The following is a 12,813-nucleotide window of genomic DNA, read 5'->3' as shown; positions in this document are numbered from 1 at the left end:
TGGGTCCAATTAAATGAGAGATGGAATGAATGGTAGCCTATCCTAACTTGTAGGAGACTTATAGGCTCTTTCGCAGGTATGAAACCATCACAGACAGAAAAGGTTAGGAATTTCTATTGAGCTTGGCAGCTCAACCCACTACTGCTATCAGAAGAAACCTTTGTTGTCTTAACTCACTACTGCTATCAGAAGAAACCTTTGTTGTCTTAACCCACTACTGCTATCAGAAGAAACCTTTGTTGTCTTAACCCACTACTGCTATCAGAAGAAACCTTTGTTGTCTTAACCCACTACTGCTATCAGAAGAAACCTTTGTTGTCTTAACCCACTACTGCTATCAGAAGAAACCTTTGTTGTCTTCACTCACTACTGCTATCAGAAGAAACCTTTGTTGTCTAAACTCACTACTGCTATCAGAAGAAACCTTTGTTGTCTTAACTCACTACTGCTATCAGAAGAAACCTTTGTTGTCTTAACTCACTACTGCTATCAGAAGAAACCTTTGTTGTCTTAACCCACTACTGCTATCAGAAGAAACCTTTGTTGTCTTAACCCACTACTGCAATCAGAAGAAACCTTTGTTGTCTTAACCCACTACTGCTATCAGAAGAAACCTTTGTTGTCTTAACCCACTACTGCTATCAGAAGAAACCTTTGTTGTCTTAACCCACTACTGCTATCAGAAGAAACCTTTGTTGTCTTAACTCACTACTGCTATCAGAAGAAACCTGTTGCTTTTATATCATCTCAAATTGAGCTATTTCTTGAACTTAATCAAACCCCTAGAATGTCTCCTACAATAGTATGGGAATCAATGAAGGCTTATTTATGGGGCCAAATTATTTAGTACAGCGCAAAATTAAGGAAGTGCAATATTCAACACATTGGGGAACTTACATAAAATCTTGGATTTGGATATGGCATATTCACACTTCATCCACAGACCTACTAAAACAATATTTGACACTTCCGAAAGAGTTTGATATTCTTTCAACTGGACAAGCTGAAAAGCTTATTAGTAAATCTTGATACCAAAATGATGAACATGGAGAGAAATCAGGGAAAATGTTAGCACACCAGCTGCGTCAGAGAACCGCAAATCAAACCATACCTGAGATAAATGACGAGCTGTGTAACAAATGTATCGATCATTTAGTGATCAATTCATGCTTTCAAACTTTTACTCAAAATGCTACCTTATTTGACACCTTCTTTGAGAACTTAGATATTCGTACAGTTGAACCTGATATAGCTGCTGAATTGGAAGAACAGTTCTCTGTAGAATAGATTGTGTTGGCAATTCAATCTATGCAGTGTGGGCCCGACAAATTTTCAAGCAAATTCTAGAAAACATGTCTGTCAACTTTCTCCTCTCTTGATTTCCATATTTGAGGAATCATTCTCCTCAAACTCTTTACCAATTTATTGATAACATTTCGATGTAAGATTCTTGCCCGCGTCTTCCCTCCATTATCTCTACAGATCAAACTGGTTTAATAAAAAAATCAAATTTATTTTTTCAACATAGACGTCTTTGTAATATACTTTATATTACCTCTTCATCTGACACTCCAGAGATATTGTTATATCACTTGATGCTTAGCAGGCGTTTGAACAGGTGGAGTGGCATTATCTTTTTTTTATACTCTCAAACTATTTGGATTTTGTCCCAATTTATATCCTGGTTCAAAGTCCTTTACTCCTCCCCTATGGCTGCGGTGCTCACAAACAATAACCTTTCATTCCATCTCCAACTTCAACGTGGGACAAGACAGGGTTCTCCTCTGTCCACAGCTGTTTGCCATCGCAATCAAGTCTTTAGACATAGCAATACCTAATAACACCACTATCAAATATATAGGAAGAGGGGGCTTAGAGCATGAAGTCTCACTCTATGCGGATGACATATTATTATATATGTCTGACAATTTACCTGGTCTTCCAGAGATCCAGGTTCAACTAAAGATATTTGGTCAAATATCCGGGTATAAAGTTAGTCTACAAAAAATGTAATTGACGCCTTATTAATCATTCTGCCGTGCAAACTTATTTTAGTCATGTACACTTCAGAGTGAGTACACAGAAATTGAAATACTAATTTGGGTTACACACGATTTCAAATATCTCTATAAAGCCAATTTCCCTCCCTTGACACTCTGCCTGAAACAGGATCTTGAACGCTGGGATTGACTTTCTCTTTCTTTGGGCGAGAGAATTAATTAACACTGTTAAAAGGAATGTTACCTATGTTTTTATACTTATGTAGTGGGTTTCTTATGTACCACAGGAGAACCAATAAATGAAGAGCTACACCACGGCTGTCTTTTAGGCTTTTATGTTGATCTGCAATAGTATTGTGAAAAGACAGGACAGGAACACATCAGTCTCCAACGTACCATCTGACAAGTTGTTCTTACTCTCTGTGCTTTCTCGGACTCACACAATAAAACTCTGAAAGTTACATGTTTCAATAGTCTCACACTCCCTTATAACAATATCTACAGCATTAACCTTGGGATGTTTTATTTATTTCACGTTATGGATTTCTACAAAGGAGTAATCTGCAACACACACCTTTCTTTCTCAGTGTTTTCTCGGATTGAGGAGAATGGGAGCTACGGGTAGTACCAGGGTGTTAGTAGGTGACACAAGCAGCAGATGAAATAAAATACATTTAATTAAACAAAACCCGAAGATGTTAACATCATTCAGCTACTGTAGCTGCCTACCTAACATCAACAGGCAGCACCGGAAGCGCAACAATTAAAAATAGACACCAAAAGTAAAGTTCCTGGCGATCATAGCGATCTGACTCCCCCCTTCTGTCTGAACTTGGAATATCCCTGTTTGCGGGCTTTGGCCACTGACCCTCAACCTGGTTGTTCTGTTCTGCGTTGTGTACTATTCTAATCATTTGAAGTTTGATGGAATTACCATTTTAACTCTACTACACTTATTTCAATGTATTCCTAGCTTTCTGATTTTTTAAAGATTTTTTATCTCCATAGATAAACTATCTTCTTTTATCTGGAACCAGAAAGAAACTCAGATACGTAAAAACATATTGCAGAGAACTTTCAATATTATTACTGGGCAGCTAATATAGCAATCATTCTATATTGGATGACAGAAATCCCTGATGTTGCAGGTCCGAAATGGTTGACCTTGGAGATTTAATCCAATGGCCCAACCTCCTTAGGTGCGTTTTCTCTGCTCAAAACCTGCATTAGCTGAGCCTGTTTCTAAATACACTACAACCCCCAAAACTCCAAAATCGTTTGCTCTCAGTGAATTTTCAATTTCTGCCCGTTATTAAAGAACCAAACATTCTCTTCATCATGAGACAGAGCTTTTCATATCTGGTCCGGAAAAGGGTTCTCCTCACTGAATGACATTGATTTGGATTTTGTATCTTTTGAACAGTTAGTACAAAAGTTAAATATTCCTAGATCCCATTTCTTTAGGTAGAGTTGAAGTCAGAAGTTTAGATACACCTTAGCCAAATACATTTCAACTCAGTTTTCACAATTCCTGACATTTAATCCAAGTAAAAAAGTCCCTGTTTTAGGTCAGTTAGGATCACCACTTTATTTTATGAATGTGAAATGTCAGAATAATAGTAGAGAATTATTTATTTCAGCTTAATATTTCTTTCATCACATTCCCAGTGTGTCAGAAGTTTACATACTGTAACGCTCTGGGTGTCGTGGGTGTGGAGTCAGATGCAGGAAACAGAGAGTTCAATACTGTGCTATTTAATACACTCACGAAACACTGGGTGCTCAAAAACAAATGCCCCAAACACGGAGGACGAAAACAGTACAGCAGAAATACACGACCAGGAACAAACACGTTTGTCTACTACCTACACGAAGGTTACAATAATTAATCGCGCACAAAGAAACAGTCGGGCCGGGCCGGCTGTCTAATAAAGCCCAACTAATTACTAACTAACAGGTGCTAACAATAAACATACAAGGAGGGGGAGGAAAGAAAATCAGTGTCAGCTAATAGGCCGGCAACGACGACTGCCGAGCGCCACCCGAACGGGAAAGGGAGCCACCCTCGGTCGGACTCGTGACACATACACTCAATTAGTATTTGGTAGCATTGCCTTTAAATTGTTTAACTTTAAATTGTTTAACTTGGGTCAAACGTTCCGGGTAGCCTTCCACAAGCTTCCAACAAGAAGTTGGATGAATTTTGGCCCATTCCTCCTGACAGAGCTGGTGTAACAGAGTCAGGTTTGTAGGCCTCCTTGCTCGCACACGCTTTTTCAGTTCTGCCCACACATTTTCAATAGGATTGAGGTCAGGGCTTTGTGACCGCAGCTCCAATACATTGACTTACATTGACTTTGTTGTCCTTAAGCCATTTGCCACAACTTTGGAAGTATGCTTGGGGGTCATTGTCCATTTGGAAGACCCATTTGCAACCAAGCTTTAACTTCCTGACTGATGTCTTGAGATGTTGCTTCAATATATCCACATAATTTTCCTTCCTCATGAAGCCATCTATTTTGTGAAATACACTAGTCCTTCTTGCAGCAAAGCACCCCCACAACATGATTCTGCCACCCCCATGCGTAACAGTTGGGATGGTGTTCTTTGGCTTGCAATCCTCCCCCTTTTTCCTCCAAACATAACGATGGTCATTATGGCCATTATGGCAGTTATATTGTTGTTTCATCAGACCACAGGACATTTCTCCAAAAAGTACAATCTTTGTCACTATGTGCAGTTACAAACCGTAGTCTGGCTTTTTTATGGCGGTTTTGGAGCAGTGGCTTCTTCCTTGCTGAATGGCCTTTCAAGTTATGTCGCTATAGGACTTGTTTTACTGTGGATATAGATACTTTTGTACCTGTTTCATCCAGCATCTTCATAAGGTCCTTTGCTGTTGTTCTGGGATTGATTTGCACTTTTCGCACCCAAGTACGTTCATCTCTAGGAGATAGAACGCATCTCCTTCTTGAGGGGTATGACGGCTGAGTGGTCCCATGGTGTTTATACTTGCGTACTATTGTTTGTACAGATGAACGTGGTACCTTCAGGCATTTGGACATTGCTCCCAAGGATGAACCGGACTTGTGGAGGTCTACAATGTTTTTTCTGAAGGTTTGGATGATTTATTTGGATTTTTCCATGATGTCAAGCAAAGAGGTAGGCCTTCAAATACCTCCACAGGTACACCTCCAATTGACTCAAATAACGTCAATTAGCCTATCAGAAGCTTCTAAAGCCATGACACCATTTTCTAGAATTTTCCAAGCTGTTTAAAGGCACAGTCAACTTAGTATATGTAAACTTCTGACCCACTGGAATTGTGATACAGTGAATTATAAGTGAAATAATCTGTCTGTAAACAATTGTTGGAAAAAATTACTTGTCATTGTAACGGTTTTCTTGCGTCGAAAGAGAGTCGGACCAAAATGCAGCGTGGTTAATTCGATACATCTTTAATAATGAAAACACGAACAAACAAAAACAACAAACGGAACGTGAAAACCTAGACAATAGGGAGGGTCCGGGTGGGCGTCTGTCCATGGTGGCGGCTCCGGCTCGGGACGTGGACCCCACTCCATCAATGTCTTAGTTCCTCCCCCTCGCGTCCTAGGATAGTCCACCCTCGCCGCCAACCATGGCTTAGTAGTCCTCACCCAGAACCCCACTGGACTGAGGGGCAGCTCGGGACTGAGGGGCAGCTCGGGACTGAGGGTCAGCTCGGGACTGAGGGGAAACTCGGGACTGAGGGTCAGCTCGGGACTGAGGGGAAACTCGGGACTGAGGGGAAGCTCGGGACTGAGGGGAAGCTCAGCACTGAGGGGAAGCTCAGCACTGAGGGGAAGCTCAGCACTGAGGGGAAGCTCAGCACTGAGAGGATGCTCAGCACTGAGAGGAAGCTCAGGCAGGTAGTTGGATCCGGCAAATCCTGGCTGGCTGGCGGATCTGGAAGAGTCTGGTTGACTGGCGGATCTGGAAGAGTCTGGTTGACTGGCGGATCTGGAAGAGTCTGGTTGACTGGCGGATCTGGAAGAGTCTGGTTGACTGGCGGATCTGGAAGAGTCTGGTTGACTGGCGGATCTGGAAGAGTCTGGTTGACTGGCAGATCTGGAAGAGTCTGGCTGACTGGCAGATCTAGCTGCTCTGGCTGCTCCATGCAGACTGGCAGCTCTATGCAGACTGGCAGCTCTGGCTGCTCCATGCAAACTGGCAGCTCTGGCTGCTCCATGCAGGCTGGCAGCTCTGGCTGCTCCATGCAGACTGGCAGCTCTGGCTGCTCCATGCAGACTGGCAGCTCTGGCTGCTCCATGCAGGCTGGCAGCTCTGGCTGCGCTGAACAGGCAGGAGACTCCAGCAGCGCTGTAGAGGAGGAAGGCTCTGGCAGCGCTGAACAGGCGGGAGACTCCGGCAGCACAGGAGAGGAGGAAGGCTCTAGCTGCGCTAAACAGGCGGGAGACTCCAGCAGCGCTGTAGAGGAGGAAGGCTCTGGCTGCGCTAAACAGGTGGGAGACTCCAGCAGCGCTGGAGAGGAGGAAGGCTCTGGCTGCGCTGAACAGGCGGGAGGCTCCGGCAGCGCTGTAGAGGAGGAAGGCTCTGGCTGCGCTAAACAGGCGAGGCGCACTGACGGCCTGAAGCGTGGTGCTGGCACTGGTGGTACTGGACCGAGGACACGCACAGGAAGCCTGGTGCGGGGAGCTGCCACCGGAGGACTGGTGTGTGAAGGTGGCACAGGATGGACCTAACCGTGAAGGCGTACTGGAGAGCCTGAGAGCATGACTGGCACAGGACGTGCAAGGCTAGGTAGGTACACAGGAGGCCTAGTGCGTGAGGCTGGCACAATTTTCACCAGCCGACTAACACGCACCTCAGGACGAGTATGGAGCGCTAACCCAGGTGCCATTAAATCTCCGACACGCTCCGTCGGGCGAATATCGTATTTAAAGCACCAAACTAGCAACTCCCTCATAACTCTCTCCTCGACTTTCCCCATTAACTCCTTCACAGTCTGTGCTTCACTCACCTCCAACACTGGCTCTGGTTCTGGTCTCCTCCTTGGCTCCGTCTCTGCCACACTCTCCCTGAGCCCCCCCCCCCCAAGAGATTTTTGGGGCTGACTCTCGGTCTTCCGTCCGCGCCGCCATGCTTGCTTCGCCAACTCCATTCTCCGATAACCTGCTTCGCACTGCTCCAGCGAATCCCAGGCGGGCTCCGGCACTCTCTCTGGGTCGACCGCCCACCTGTCTATTTCCTCCCAAGTAGTGTAGTCCCGATATTGTTGCTCCTGCTGCCGCTGTTGCTTCTCCTCATACCAGCGCCTCTCAGCTCTCGCCGCCTCCAGTTCTTCTTTGGGGCGGCGATATTCTCCAGGCTGATCCCAGGGTCCTTCTCCGAACAATTCATCCTCCCATGTCCATTCCTCTTTTCGCTGCTTCTGCTGTCGCTGCCTGTCACCACGCTGCTTGGTCCTGGTGTGGTGGTTGATTCTGTAACGGTTTTCTTGCGTCGAAAGAGAGTCGGACCAAAATGCAGCGTGGTTAGTTCGATACATCTTTAATAATGAAAACACGAACAAACAAAAACAACAAACGGAACGTGAAAACCTATACAGCCTATCTGGTGAACACTAACACAGAGACAGGAACAATCACCCACGAAATACTCAAAGAATATGGCTGCCTAAATATGGTTCCCAATCAGAGACAACGATAATCACCTGACTCTGATTGAGAACCGCCTCAGGCAGCCATAGACTATGCTAGACACCCCACAAAACCCCAAGACAAAAACGCACCACAAAAACCCATGTCACACCCTGGCCTGACCAAATAAATGAAGACAAACATACTATACTTCGACCAGGGCGTGACAGTCATGCACAAAGTAGATGTCCTAACCGACTTGCCAAAACTATAGTTTGTGAACAAGAAATTTGTGGAGTGGTTGAAAAACAAGTTTTAATGACTCCAACCTAAGTGTTTGTAAACTTCCGACTTCAACTGTACCTACAACTGCGTAGTTTTGTATCTTCATACTCTAGTCACTTCCCATCAAGCCCACCTACCCCCTTCTAGATTCTGTTTTTAAAGTTAAATCTTATATCAAAGGGGGCAAAGGTTATTAAACTCGCACAATCTGGAATCCCTGAACTCTCTTAAGAATCAATGGGAAGGGGATTTAGGTGAACAACTTTCAGATTACATTTGGCAGAGTATGCTTCAGAGAATACATTCTTAATCTAAATGTCTATGACATACTGTGATTCAATTTAAAATAGTTAACTGGCTGCATTGGTCAAAGGCAAAATGACCCAAGATTAGAACAGAAATAGATTCCACTTAAATAAAGTAGCAGGCTCCTGCTACTTTATTGCACATGTTTTGGACATGCCCGGAATTGACAGATTGCTGGATGTCAATTTTTGAGACGTTTTCTAAGATACTGGAGAGACCTATAAAACCTTCTGCCTTTATTTCATTATTCAGAGTGGCACCACAGGAGGCCCCTCTAAACAGTTCTGTGGGCAACATAAAGGCACGCACTACTCTTCTAGCTAGACGTCTTATACTATTTAAGTGGAAGGATTGGTTTCCTCCTACTTTTAACCATTGGATAAAGGAAGTCATGCAAACACGCTACTCCATTAGGGGATCTGCAATTACATTTGATAATATCTGGCTAGCTTTCCTATCCTTTGTAGAAGACATGGACCCAGTTAATTTCATAACTCTGTAAACCAACCCAATTTGTATCACTCTTTTTTAGTTTTTTTGTTTGTTATTTGATTATATTACTCAAATTCTATATCATGCCTGCTTTTAGTCTGGTTTTGGGGTGGGGCTCTGTTGGAGCATGGGGGGTTTACGTGCGTTTGCTCTGTTAGGGGATCCGTGTGTGTTTTGTCCTCTATCTCTTCTGTCTGTATTATCTATATAATTTTTTAAAATGCAAAAACTTGAGGAATTTATTCTACAATGATTATGAAAATGAAATAAATAATGGGAAACATATTTATAATTATTTTAGAATGCAAAGATAAAATACAAATATTTTTGTTCTTCTCACTAATAGTAAATGATTGCATCTTGTTATTATATTTAGCATTTTTTGTTTTTGTTTTGAATAAGTCATTGTATATTCCCCATTTGCACAAGTCTACTAGGCTACTTTTGCCTTCTTGCAGTGCAATACTTCAAACACTAGGAATTGTGCATATGCATGGTCTGAAGTTTGCTGGAGGATAAACAGATTCTCATCTCAAATTCATTTTTTATAAATGCCAACGTTTGAGTGAACACTGGCGCACACACGTTTTGGGGTATATTTTGTGCACATCGTTTATACTGTATACTTTAAGTATGGTCCAATATCTCAACATTTGGAGTTAGTATCTTGAAATGTTGAATTACTTATTGAAAAAAAAAAGATTTAGGACCTCAACATTTTTAGATAGTACCTTGACATGTAAAAAAACCAACCAAAAATTGGCTTCTATAGTATGATGTTTTGCTTCGGTCAGAGACCATGTTTTTTTTCACATCTGAAATTATGGAAGAACATAAGGCATTTTACAAATTCAACATTTCTGAAACACATTGCGCAATCAATTTGTACACCAATGACTATGTGATCTGACTGTGTTTGTGAAATGTAATCTTTTTTATTTTAATTTTATTTAGTAGTGCAGAGACCAGATAATCACAGGTCAAACCAAAATGTATAAAATGTATGGCAGGAACTGTCCCTAATGAAATGAGAAGAGGGTAGCTGCGGCCCAATATGGCAACCAGAGTATGGGCAAGTGGGTGTGTCAAAAGATAAGTAGTGGGTATGTGGACATTTTTATTTTATTTAACCTTTATTTAACTAGGCAAGTCAGTTAAGAACAAATTCTTATTTACAATGACGGCCTACCCCGTTCAAATCAAATCAAATTGATTTATATATAGCCCTTCGTACATCAGCTGATATCTCAAAGTGCTGTACAGAAACCCAGCCTAAAACCCCAAACAGCAAGCAATGCAGGTGTTGAAGTACGTTGGCTAGGGAAAACTCCCTAGAAAGGCCAAAACCTAGGAAGAAACCTATAGAGGAACCAGGCTATGAGGGGTGGCCAGTCCTCTTCTGACTGTGCCGGGTGGAGATTATAACAGAACATGGCCAATAATTGTTTTGTTGAATAGCCTATGACTGGTTCGAGCTACAGTATCTGTCGTGTCATAAGACAACAGTGGCAAAGGATATCATTGCTATTTGCTAATTCACGCGGATCGAAGTTCAGTTTTGAGATCCACCCGCGTCATTGGCGTGGACGTTTCTGACTGTTCTTGGAACTGTGAAAACGGACATCCACTCCCCACTTGGCTCGATGGGATATGTTGTGAAATGCCAACACAGCCAGATATGTACACAGTCTTGTACCCTAAACCTTTTTTAAACTGACTATCATATTTGTTGATTAAATCAGACTTTATTAGCATAATGAGTAAACCAGGAATGTCACAAAAAAGGAAATAGCAATTCTACAGAGCACCAATGGCTACAATGAATGGCTACATTACTTCCAGACATGAATTACATAAGTAATTGTATATTTTAATGTTAATTTTGTATTAAAAGTATTGATTTTTATTTATTAGATTTTTATTTCACCTTTTATTTAACCAGGTAGGCTAGTTGAGAACAAGTTCTCATTTACAACTGCGACCTGGCCAAGATAAAGCAAAGCAGTGCAACACAAACAACAACACAGAGTTACACATGGAATACACAAATGTACAGTCAGTAACACAATAGGAAAAAAATCTATATACAGTGTGTGTAAATGAGGTAAGATTAGGGCAATAAATAGGCCGTAGTGGCAAAGTAATTACAATATAGCAATTAAACACTGGAGTGATAGATGTGCAGAAGATTCATGTGCAAGTAGAGATACTGGGGTGCAAAGGAGCAAAAAAAAAAAGTACAATATGGGGATGAGGTAGTTGGATGCGCTATTTACAGATGGGCTGTGTACAGGTGCAGTGATCTGTGGGCTGCTCTGACAGCTGATGCTTAAAGTTAGAGAGGGAGAAATGAGTCTCGAGCTTTAGTGATTTTTGCAATTCGTTCCAGTCATTGGCAGCAGAGAACTGGAAGGAAAGGCGGCCAAACGAGGAATAGGCTTTGGGGGTGACCAGTGAAATATTCTTGCTGGAGCGCGTGCTACGGGGAGGTGCTGCTATGGTGACCAGTGAGCTGAGATAAGGCGGGGCTTTACCTAGCAAAGACTTATAGATGACCTGGAGCCAGTGGGTTTGGCGACAAATATGAAGCGAAGGCCAGCCAACGAGGGCATACAGGTCGCAGTGGTGGGTAGTCTTTGGGGCTTTGGTGACAAAACAGATGGCACTGTGATAGACTGCATCCAATTTGCTGAGTAGCGTGTTGGAGGCTATTTTAGAAATTACATCGCCGAAGTCAAGGATCGGTAGGATAGTCAGTTTTACGAGTGTATGTTTGGCAGCACGAGTGAAGAATGCTTTGTTGCAAATAGGAAGCCGATTCTAGATTTAATTTTGGATTGGAGATGCTTAATGTGAGTCTGGAAGGAGAGTTTACAGTCTAACCAGACACCTAGGTATTTGTAGTTGTCCACATATTCTAAGTCAGAATTGTCCCGAGTAGTGATGCTGAACGGGCGGGCAGGTGCGGGCAGCGATTGGTTGAAGAGCACGCATTTAGTTTTACTTGCATTTAAGAGCAGTTGGAGGTCACGGAAGGAGAGTTGTATGGCATTGAAGCTAGTCTGGAGGTTAGTTAACACAGTGTGCAAAAAAGGGCCATAAGGATACAGAATGGTGTTGTCTGCGTAGAGGTGGATCAGAGAATCACCAGCAGCAAGAGTGGCATCATTGATGTATACAGAGAAAAGAGTCGGCCCGAGAATTGAACCCTGTGGCACCCCCATAGAGACTGCCAGAGGTCCGGATAACAAGCCCCCCGATTTGACACACTGAACTCTGGGAGGGAAAAAATGGGAAAAATATGTCGACATTATCTAACGCTGGTGACTCGATCCTGATAGGAAGCACCTCAGGTCAGCATGCCCAATCAGCCACGCAAAACGGTCTTGAGTGACGACAAATCTGCCCAATTACTAGATTTGCTTGCAAACACCCACTCCTTTCAACACACACACTCGCCCATACTCCAGGAGCCATATTTGGCTGCAGCTGCCCATCGTTGGCTGAAACTGGCATCTCTGTATCTGTTTTGTTTCAAGGTTGAATGGTTGGATGACAAAAAGTAATAAAATACACATATATAACATGACAACTAGTCAGGTGACCATATGGGTTGTGTTGTGTGATGACATGATGAGCCTTTGACTTAATACCTTTCGGGCAATCTGTCATCTTTCTGTATTGTCCTAGGGGGAATTAGAAGCGTCTCCTCCTTATTAAAATCAGATGGGTGATTTATCTTGATCATGCTAAGTAACTCCCAGAGGGAGTTAGTGTCTGTGTCTATGTGTGCGTGCAGTAGGAAAGGTTCAGGTCAAGGGCATATGAGTTACAGGAATTGACTTGAAGCATGCAGGTGAGGCACTGCCTATCCCCACCAAAGCATGGAGTACTGTGCCTCGAATGGGAGTAAGAGCAGGGGTTGTACTTGACATTTACCCTACATTCTTGTTTGATCTTTCATGGGATGAGAACAGTAGTGATGGAGTGAAGAACATGACCCTGCAACACAACGTCACTAATGATAAATTATCATGAAAGCACTACTACAGTCACAGCCTTTATGTGTCAGAGCTCCTTGCACAAAA

Source organism: Oncorhynchus keta, chromosome 36, assembly GCF_023373465.1.
Source record: "Oncorhynchus keta strain PuntledgeMale-10-30-2019 chromosome 36, Oket_V2, whole genome shotgun sequence".
NCBI classification, from domain to species: domain Eukaryota; kingdom Metazoa; phylum Chordata; class Actinopteri; order Salmoniformes; family Salmonidae; genus Oncorhynchus; species Oncorhynchus keta.
Note: the sequence above shows the minus strand (reverse complement) of the source record.